Raw genomic sequence first — 10,676 nt, 5'->3', positions numbered from 1 at the left:
TTTCTCTTCTTTCTTCTAATAATACCATACCATATCCCCTAGTCCTTTGCCTTATTATTCCTTTTTTTTTTAACCATTTAACTTGTTTTAATGTTTCTCCACAAATGGTGAAAAATACAAAAGTACAGACAAGGAATAATCATAATGTTGTGGCCAACATTATAAATATGGAATTATAAATTTAAAACATTTTCTGGTTTAAAAAGTAAATCTGGTAGCAAATGCAGCTCTGCAGGGTTTCTGTGCCTAGTAGGGTCAGTCTCTGCGCTCATGGGATGCTCACCTTTATCCATCTTTCCCGGCCTGCCAAGACTTCCTCTTCTGCTGCCCATTTGCTCCATGAGAGGTCCAGGAGGGCCCCCAGGGCCTCCTCTTCTTCCTCCACCAAAGCCCCCTTGGTCCATGCCTCAACATCCCTGAAAGCCACCTCTGTCTCCATCTCAGCCTTCTCGGAACATACCACCAGGCCCACCATGGTCCATGAGGCCACCTCTGTCACCCCTCATGCCACCAGGGCCACTTTTGCCATGATCACCATCTGGAGGTGGAAAGGGTGGTGGCAGAAATCCCTCCAGCTTAGGATCCTTGCACTGATTACATTCTTGTTCTCCAGGCAAAATTCTGGTTTCCACAACCTGGATTAGGGCACTGTCAATCTCCTGCTCTGTGCTGGACATTTCCTCCTCCCCCTGGGACCTCTTGGTGGAAAACCTCCCCTGTCTCCTCCTCTACTTCCCCTTAGACCCATGGGCCCCCCTGGCCCCCCTGGTCCTCCAGGACCTCCTCGGAGAGGGGAAGGCATCCCTCTGTCTTCACAGGGTGGCATGCCACCTCAAATGCTGTTCATTGGAGGTTTCTTCTGAGCAAGAGACTCTTTTTGCTCCCTTGGAAATCTTTTCCATTAAACCATTCTGTTGCAGCCTTTGCAGTAGGTGGGTCAACCCTAGGACACAGTAGCGTTTCCTTTGTGTTTTCTGGCTTCCTTGTCTGAGTAAATGTTTATCATTGGTTGCCCAGTCCTTTTGTTCATTTTGACAACCCCACACTGTGAAAAAGTCTGCCAGCTGGCAGGTAGTCATGCTCTCATTCAGTCCCTGTATGTAAATTGCATTGTTTTCAGTCTTCATTTGGATCTACAGGTGAGCCTAAGTCAAGGTCTGGTCCTTCTTCCATAGGTCCACCAGGCTTATTGAAGCCACCTTGTTCTCCAGTGCCCATTCCACCGGGTCCTCCTCCTTCCTGCCCAACTCTGTTCATGCCTCTACTATCAATTCCCCCTCTTCCCCTGCCCGGGTTATCAGGGCCACTCATGCTCCAGTTTTCTCCAGGTCCAGAAAAGCCTCCAGATTCCTTGCCCATATACACACACCCACACCACTGAGATGGTCCTGCCGGAATGCACTCTGCTGCCCATAGCTGCTGCTCTGTTGGCTATATTGGCTTGGAGCCTGGTTGTAGGATCCAGTTTGGGGGGGGGGAGGTTACTAGTTCGGGGCTATTGCCCATAGCTGCTCTGCTGCCCATAGGTATTCTGCTGGGAGTAACTGCTCTGATCATAACTACTCGGCTGGGTAGAGGAATGGCTGGTTGGAGGATAGAATAGAGGTACAGTGACTGGCTGCATGGGGTAGCTTCCGGGCACCTGTGGGTAACTGTAGTTGCTCTGCCCATATCCTAGGCTGGGTTGGCTGTAGTCTGCTGTACTAGATTGAGGCTGACTAGTCTCAGTGGGCTTGCTACCACCCTGGGGTCTTGCAGGGGTTACAGTTGCTGGCTGCTGCCCATAGGTTGGGTGAGCAGGCTGGGTGCCAGATGCATATTGGGCTGCATAGGATGATTGGGTGGTTCATTTGATCCTCACAACAAACCTAGGAAATAGGTGCTATTGTCCTTATTTTATTGATAAGGAAACCAAGGCAAAGTGAAGTCAAGTATCCTGTCCAGTCACACAGCTAATAAATGTCTGAGTCAGGATTTGAACTTGGGTCTTTCTGACTCCAGATCCATCATAGTTGATATGGACTTGATCCGGACATGGTTCTGAAATTGATCCAGGTGTAAAGAGAAGGAATAAAAGAGGCAATATAGGAAGTCCTTGCTCTCTATCTCAGGTTATCATGCTGCGGGGAGCTGCTGCAGTGGCCAGGCTGAGACCACCTATGTGGTAGTTTAGATGAGGCATTTTACTTTTATCCTTTTACCTAATTCTGATCTTTTACCTATCCAAGTAATTCTAAAAAACTTTATAAAATTCTAAGGACAAACTCTTTTAAATTTAACTTGTACAGGAATAAGGCCCAGTTAGTTATAAAACTGTGTATAACCTTAGACCCAGGTCTGTTTCCCAAGGCAATCAGGGTAAAAAGGAAAAGAATTCATATGTTCCAAAATATTTATAGCAGTTCTCTTTGGGATGACAAAGAAGTGGAAATTGAGGGAATAAGCATCAGTTAGGGAATGGCTGAACAAACTGTGACATACGATTGTGATGGAATTCTACTGTACTATATAAGAAATGAGCAAGTTAATTTAAAAAAAAAAAAACAACTTGAAAAGACCTACATGAAATAGTAAAGAGTGAAAAGAGTAGAATCAAGAGAATGTTATATATAGTTACAGAATTAATATTTGAAGAGTGACTTTTGAATGTCTACCTCCAGAGAAAGAACTGACCAACAGAAACCCAAATGATAAAGTGTATATATACATATCTTTTTGTTGGGTGGTGCCTTCTGTGGTAAAGGGAGGGAAAAGTGAGATATCTGGGAATAAATTCTATTTTTTTAAGTTAAATTTGGAGCATTGGTGTCAGTGATGGAAGTCCATTCATTGCCAGGCTGGTATGTCTCCCCAAAGAGGAAGTGATGTGGTACATCTGAACTTACTCTTCTTAGGTCTTAGAATCTCTGTTGGAAAGGTCAGTCCACTGGATTCCCTGGGTTTGCTTTTCAATGAATTGGTTGCAGTTTATACCACCTCTAGGATCAGGTTCAATTAGATACTGTTTTTATGCTCTTTCAGCTGAGATATTACAGTGCCCTCTTCTACTAGAATGCTATTGAGATCCTTTTAAAAGGGCAGAGATTCTGGGTTTAGGATTGATTGAAACCTCTTCAGTCCTAATCTAAGGACTGTCACCTTCCAAGCAAGAGTTAAGAGAATTATAGCCACCCCACTCCCCAGCCAAATGTTCCTGGTACAGGGCTCAATTCACTCAGCAAAGTATCTCACATTAACTTATGATGAGCACCCTAGAACATTCCCCAGTTTCCTGTAGGATCTTATGCAAATGAATAGTTATGGGAAGGTAACTGTGTCTTCCAACTTTTTTTTAAATAAGCAATTCATCCAAAACCTCAAAATTGCATTTAAGGTATGCAATCTTTATTTAACATTTCATTGTTTATCTTTTACCTACTTTCAAACTTCAACAACTGTTGAAGTCTAAACTGGGGACATCATTATAATAGTACCAATGATAGTTCATACCACTAAAGAAAACCCCTCCAATCTTTCTTCCTTTGCTAACTTCACCCCTCCTTCTAACAAACAAGTCCAACAATCCCAACAAACTCTGCCAATTATGTCAAATATCTTAGGTGCATGATGTTCCCAACAGAAAGTCCCAGATCTGGAGAGACTGAATCAATATAGAAAATAATAATTATAAATTTACTAATTACAAATACTAAACAAAGATATCTAAGCAAATACTCAGCAAGGATAGACAGCTATAACTTCAGATCCCTGGCCAGGGGAGATAAATAGTTCATCAAATTCAAAGAGCTCCTCTTCCTTCTTAATACTAATTCATATAAGTGGACCTTAACATCTGAATAAAGTTTATGTATTTTCCTTGAATCAACAGTGCCAAGAAATCTAATAAGCCACGTAAGTCCAAGGTCCATGAAAAACAAAGATATAAGACACCAATCAAATGTTGTAAACATGAATATGCTCAACAACCTAGAGCAAGAAATAGGAAACAAAAAGAGAAGTGTTGGCTATGAAAGAGAAAATGGAATCTTTAATTGCAAAATTTCATCCCATTACTAAAAAGTCTGATCGGTCCCTGGATTCTTATTTCGTTTATTTTTGAAGAGAGAACATCTTACCTAAAAGAGCAGGGTTTTTTTTTTCCCCTGGCTAAAATATATTTTTTAAAGTCAATGGAATTGATAACATGTTGTTTGCCTTCTTAATGGGTGAGGAGATATCCTTGGATATCCTTGGAGAAGTTGGGGGGTGAGGGGGGAGAAGGAATCAAGTTTGAAATTCAAATGGATGTTAAAAAAAAGTTTTTACTCATAATTGGGAACTATTTAATGAAATAAAAAATTTAAAGAAAAAATAAAATGGAAGGAAAAGTAGTAGAAATTGAAATAATCAAGAACTAACATAAACAATCTTATTTTCAGGATATCATAGGATCATAGGTTTTGCACTAAAAGAAACCTCAAAGATCATCCAATGCGACCTTCTTATTTTACAGCTGAGAAAACTAAGCATCAGAGGCAAGATTCCACTACAGCCCTCTCTCTACCTTTTCTCTGAGCATACTCCCAGCTTCAAATCTTGCCAATGGTACATACTAGTTATGTGAGCCTGGGCAAATCACTTTAAGTCCCTATTCTCTAGGCATTTCTTAAGACTATAAATTGCAGATCTGATACCAAACTGATTGGTAGAAGGAGTTTCCTCACCAGAGAGGAAACTGGTATCCTGGTAAAATAATAGGTTCAGTATCTATCCCTATGAAGTTTCATGATACCCAGATCTATTTTACAAAAGAGGCATTTCAGGTCATGTGACCTAGTCACAGAGCTAAGAAAGGAGATTCATAGTCAAGTCTTCCTTACTCTAGGTCCAACATTTCTATCTAATATGCCACAATGCCTTTTTTTTTTAACCCTTACTTTCTTTCTTAGGAACAACTCTAGACAAATGAGGTTAAGTGATTTGCCCAGGATCACACAGCTAAGAAGTGTCAGAGGCCACATTTGAATCCAGGACTGGATCTTTATTCACTGTCCTTGCCTAGCTGCTCCCATTATGGCTCTTTAAAGAAACCTCTAAATCTCTACTCACTTTCTCCCTTGCTTCTGGCTCAGAGAAGGTAACCTGGGCCCCTGATTTAATTCCCTTCCTTCATTATTCCGTTTACTCTTATAATCTTAAAACTCTTCCTCAATGGTTCTTCCTTTCTGCCTACAAATACAAAGGAAATAACACACAAAAGGGAACTGGAAAGGGTTTTCTTAGTGTCTAATAGGCAATTAAAGATATAAAACTAAAGATCAGCAGAAAGGTTAAGCCTGGAAAAGTAGAATTGAGAATGATCATCATTTCAAAGTAGTTTAGAGGGGAATTTGGGAAAGCTTAGGCTGAAGCCCTGCCTTTTCCCATCATTTTGAGTTTCTCTCATTTTAATAATTTTTAGAAAAAGGCATTAACTAGTATAGCTAGTAGAAAATAACACATTACCCTGAAAAATGTATGGCAACACTCTCTTACTAGTACATAGGAAAGATAATATTTCCATGAAAAAGGGTGGTATACTAAGGGAATGGAATATTATTGCACTGAAAGAAAATAGGAATCAACCAACAAACATTTGTTTAGCATCTACAATGTGTCAAGCAGTGTGCTACGGATACAAAGAAAAAAAATGAAACAATCTGTTTTCTTAGAGTTCATATACTATTGAAAGGCACATAAAATATAAAGCATATAGAGAAGCATGGAAGACATGAATGAAAAGGCATTTAGGTATTTATATTGCAAATACTATACTATGTGCTAGCTATACAAATACAAAAGTAAGATGGTCTCTGTCCTCAAAGAATTTACAATCATTCTAACAGAAGAGAAAATGTGTATATGAAGCTGGGTTGTAGCCAGAAAAAATGTATTTTGTTCAGGGAAATCATAGGGATAATAAGTGGAACAATAAGGCAGTTGAGTGCCATGTCCTTTGCAGAGGCAATTGTAGTGTTCATTTGATTATAGTTGTTAAACTATGGATTATTGTGATCTGGAGGGAAGACCTGGTGGGTTTGAGGGCTGGGAAAAGGTCGAAGAGCAGAAAATGATGGAGAAAAAAAACTTGGTCCTTGGGAGATCAGGTGTGATAGAGGCTGGCACTAAAGAAAAAGTGCCAGACTGAAGAATATGTGAAACTGATGACCTCTATGGGGGAGGAGTCCCAGGAGTTTGGAATCTGGAAGAGAAGACTCTGGATGGTAGAGAAGTTGGTCTCTCAGTCAGGAAAAGAGGAAGAGAGATGGTTGAAAAAGACTTTCTTCTGAGATTACTCACTTTTTCCTGTCTGTGACTTGAAATCTTTCCCCCCAACATTTCCCAACTGAAAAGATTATTGAAGAGGAAACCTGAGAAAGACATTTTAAAATCTCTGTCCAACTTTACTTCAGCTCCTGTTACCTTGAGTCTGAACTGTGGCCAAGGGGCCAAACACAGGGTGAGTCAACCTGACTTTCTCTCAGGGGGCTCAGGCTGCCAAGCCTGAGTTCCCCCCAAACTTGAGGACGGAGGGGAAAAGGTTTAGATAGAGATAGGGACCTTCTTTTCCCCACTTTCCTCTCCCATTCTTTCCGTGCTAGTTATTCCTTTTGTATTAGCCTGATTGAGTTGACATTAAAATAGTTATCTTTTCCCCAAGCTGTGAATCAAGTGTGAGTGAACAGATCAAGGGGAGACCCTTTGGTCTCAAGTAGTGGAGGGAGAAAAAAAGGGACAGAAGAATTTGGGAGAGCTGCCTAAGCTAAGGAGGGAAGGCAGAAGGGGCAAAATATTCAAACCACCTCTCCTCTCTCTGAGCCAACCTTAAACATCAGCTGTCTCCCCTAAACCCCACTTTGAAAAGGGAGGTCTCCACTCTTTATATATATATATATATGTATGTATATATATATAAAGACTGAACCCCTCAGTTACAACTAAACAACCCCTTGAATATACAGGTCTGAGTGAATTAGTTGCTCTCAGGCATGAACCCTACAGGACCAGATCAGATGATGACATAGCAATAGTTCCTTCTGCTAGAAAGTCTCATGGATCTTAATTTATCCATAACTCTGGATAGAGAGAATGCTCTAACTCTCCATAGACTTGAATATAAGTCATTTCTATTTCCTATAATCTGTAAATAAAACTGTTCTGTGAATACCAGATATTGGCATTCCCAGGTAATACTTGGAAAAGGCAATAAACCAGAGCAATAAGGAGTTCCTGAAACCCACCTAGGCCCTAACATCTTGGTGGTTAACCTATGGCATGTATGTCAGAAGGGGCACTCAGAACCCTCTCTGTGGGCACACAACATTGCCCCAGCATAGAGTTCACAAGAGTTCATTACTAGAAAGCCAGAGAGACACAGGCCCTCCCCTTTCCATGTGAACCTGAGGACATTTCTCATATCACCCATCCCTCTAAAAGGTTCAGTGATCACTGCCCTAACACAAGTGTTTTATCCTCTTTCCTCTTCAGCTTCTTTCATTGTATCATGCCAGTTTAGCTTATTTTACTCCCCTTCGGGCACTATTCTCTACCTGTTCCTTTTATTGTGTTCTTGGGACCTTTCTTCCATAAAAATCTTCTTCATCTTAAATTTTTTTCTTCTCACACTCTTCATCATCTGGTGTCCAAAAATCCTGCCTTTCTTTTCATTTTTGTTTACCACATCCACTGTGACTTGGCCATAAAATGTAAGAAGGAATAGGGCTGAGGGTAGGGTGAAGAAGGCTGAGGAAATACGTAGTAGATTTGATTTCATACTCCTCATCCAACTAGTCCATGGGAAAGAGTCAACATATTTATTCCTTTCTTTCTCCCTATTGACATTTTCAAATCCCCACTCTGTAACCTGGGTTTAGCAACTCCACCTCCTTTAAGATTCATTCTTCTCTTCTATCCAGATCCTGATCATTTAAATAAACTACTGATTCCAAAATAAGAAAGATAATATAAATAAGACAGGATATTTAAAATAGGATAAATAAAAAGGGAAAGTATTGGTTTAGACAATTGCTATTTCATATATATTTAGGTAATATAAAGAAGGATTCCTTACAATTAGTGAGACCCTTCAGAAACTTGCAGATGATGCTATTGATTTTACCATAAAACCATTCAAAAGAGGTAAGCTTAACAATCAATAATGAGGGAAAAAATGGATAAAGAATGTCCATTGTAAAAATTAGTATTACAGTTAAATTGGCCATCCAGAGAGTTAGTCAACCTGAACATAGTACATGTATCTTGAATGGGTATGGCAGATGTATAAAGAACTGAATTATAAGAGAAGAAAGGAACAGAACTGAATGCATTTGGAAAACTACTACAAAAGATGCAGAAAGGTTGCTGTCTTCACTTCCAGAGGGAATAACAACACTGAGAATGATTTACTGAAGATTAAGTATAAAGGACAATATGTGGATTTTTAAAAATTAGCTTCAGAATTATAAAATAGAAAAATATGAAAAGACAATTTTTATGAAAAATATCTGGTGTTATGTTGGACTGTAAGTTCAAAGCAAGTCAATGGTACAACAAAACAACTTTTAAAAAGTGATTTCAGGGGACAGCTGGGTAACTCAGTGGATTGAGAGCCAGGCCCAGAGATGGGAGATCCTGGGTTCAAATCTGGCCTCAGATACTTCCTAGCTGTGTAACCCTGGGCAAGTCACTTGACCTCCACTGCCTAGCCCTTACCACTCTTCTGTCTTAGAATAAAGTATTGATTCTAAGACAGAAGGTAAGGGTTTTAAAAAAGAGAGAAAAATGTGAATACAGTCTTAGGCTATATTGAGAGTAGCATTGTGTTCACATCAGAGGTTGACTCTGACCTAATCAGATCACACCTAAGATACTATAATGTTCAGTTATGGAAACACATTTTAGAAAGGATGCTACTAAGATGAAGACTGTACAGAAGAAGAAGACCAGCATGGTGAGATCTTACAACACTCATATATGATATACAATGATATATAATACAGATAATATAGATATAATACAGATATATATAATATAATATAATACAGATATATAATACAGATAATAAACTAATACAGAACTTTTAGCTTTACAAAGCATTTTATTTCATTCAATCCTCACAACAAATCAATGAAGGCAAGTAGTTTTATACTATCTTCTCTATTTTGCTGATGTAGAAAATAAGTCAAAGAGAAAGGAATCAATTTATCTAGGGTCACACAACTAATATCAGAGGTAAGATTCAAACCCACATCTCTGATGATTCCAAGTCTAGCACTCTTCCTACTACACTGTACTGATTACTATAGAAAGGTTGATTAAAGGAACTGAGGCTATTGCATGTGGAAAACAAAAGATTTAATGGAGGAGAATAGCTAATAGTCAACAGGCAATTCTTTAAGGTGTAGAGAATATGCTCATTTGCACACAGGGAGTGTCCTCACAAAGGAGTTCCCTAACCTAATGAGTCACAGGACCAGTTTCTATTCCTATTCTATGAAGGAAGAAGGATCAAATTTATTCTTTTTGGTCTTAGAGGGCAGATGTAGGTGAAATATGTAGAAGGATATGCTGTAAGAGGTTTCCTAATAATCACAGTTGTGCTAGAGTGAAATGAGTTACTTCAGGAGGTAGTGACAACCACTAAAATTCTTCGAACTAAGGCTGGATGAATATTTATTGTAGATGTTATAATGGAGATTGCTCTAGGTATAAGTTTGATGAGAGGACCCCTGGGGTTTCTGCCAGTTATGAGATACTCTAATTTTGCAATAAGAATTTCTTGTCAATTATGCTTTGGCCATAAGATGTAAGAGGAATAGGGCTGAGGGTAGGGTGAAGAAAAGACTGAGGAAATTAGGTAGTAGATTTTTATTGAGAACTAAGTGATGTATCAGTACTATATAGAGAGCAGTAAAGATGAAAAGTGAGCCCGAAAGACATTTTGAAGGAATATTTGGGAAGAGATTATGAAGGATACATGAGAAGAAAAGTCATCTTTGACCTTTGGATCTCTAGCTTGAGAGACTGGAAGATTTCCAGAAAGAAATGAGAAAATCAACCTATTGTTAGAGGTTAAGTGACTTTGAATGACAAGTATAATTTTCTTAAGATAGTAAAGCAAAAAAAAATCATATTTTAATTAACATTTGGAATTTCAGTTCAGTATAAGGACATATTTCCTAACAATTTCATTTTTCCAAAAATAAAATAAACTACCTCAACAAGCAGTGAGTTATGCATCATTGGGGTTATTTTAAGTACATATCAATTTATGGTATTACCTTGTTCTGTCATAACTAACTCTTCATGACCCCATGAATCATAGCACACCAATACTGTCCATAGTATTTTCCTGGCAAGGATATTGAAGTACTTTGCCATTTCTTTCTCCAGTGGATTAAGGCAAACAGAGGTTAAGTAACTTATCCAGGGTCACATAGCTAGTAAGTTTATGAGGCCAAATTTTAACTAAAGACTTCAAACTCCAAGCCCAGCAATCTATCCACTGAGCCATCTAGCTGCCTCTTGGTATTGTTACCATATTTTTGTTATCCTTTCCCCATTCTACAAACAAGAATTGTTTTATTGTCTCTTACACCTAAATTGTACCGTTTTGTGGGAATGACTTTGGCCCTACCTTCCTTGTTCTAAATTCTTGC

The 10,676-nt window shown here is 39.0% G+C and overlaps 1 pseudogene; it reads right to left on the bottom strand.

Annotated features, from left to right (window-relative positions):
* Positions 1–246: 246 nt before the first annotated feature.
* Positions 247–1,840, bottom strand: LOC100618170 (RNA-binding protein EWS-like; annotated as a pseudogene).
* Between the last annotated feature and the right edge of the window lie 8,836 nt (positions 1,841–10,676).

The sequence above is a fragment of the Monodelphis domestica genome, chromosome 2 (assembly GCF_027887165.1).
Source record: "Monodelphis domestica isolate mMonDom1 chromosome 2, mMonDom1.pri, whole genome shotgun sequence".
NCBI lineage: Eukaryota > Metazoa > Chordata > Mammalia > Didelphimorphia > Didelphidae > Monodelphis > Monodelphis domestica.
The sequence above is the reverse complement of the archived record's forward strand: the minus strand, read 5'-3'. Positions and strand labels throughout refer to the sequence as shown.